This window comes from Penaeus monodon, chromosome 29, assembly GCF_015228065.2.
Source record: "Penaeus monodon isolate SGIC_2016 chromosome 29, NSTDA_Pmon_1, whole genome shotgun sequence".
In the NCBI taxonomy this organism is placed as follows: domain Eukaryota; kingdom Metazoa; phylum Arthropoda; class Malacostraca; order Decapoda; family Penaeidae; genus Penaeus; species Penaeus monodon.
In genome coordinates this window covers 27,762,441-27,762,901 of record NC_051414.1, presented here as the reverse complement: position 1 = coordinate 27,762,901, position 461 = coordinate 27,762,441, and positions in this window count along the sequence as shown.

The following is a 461-nucleotide window of genomic DNA, read 5'->3' as shown; positions in this document are numbered from 1 at the left end:
GCTCCCATATTTCCTTTCTTTTTCCCTTGCACTATTTCATAAGTTTGTCTAAAACACAGAAAATCAATTCAATTTGTGCATCTGATACATTATAATAATGGTATACCTTATTATATTGGCATAGGTTTATAGTATAAGCAGACAAAAAATTATATAAAATGGAAACCGCATTGAAAATAGCAACAGACCAATGAGAAATTGCAAAATAGGTATTAGATACTTCATCTTCTCAAATCGGGAAATTCTACGGAACAACCTACCCACATTTCAAACCGCAACACAAACGAAGGAAAAGGGGGGACAGATAGTACATGGTACATAGTACAGCAACTGATGGTCTTAGAGGTCATATATGAATGATATACTGTGTTGAATGGTCTCTGTTGCCTAGAAGCATAGGCGGATGGTTCACTGTATGGAGAATATAATATACGGAGTTCATATCTCGGTTGGCAGATGGG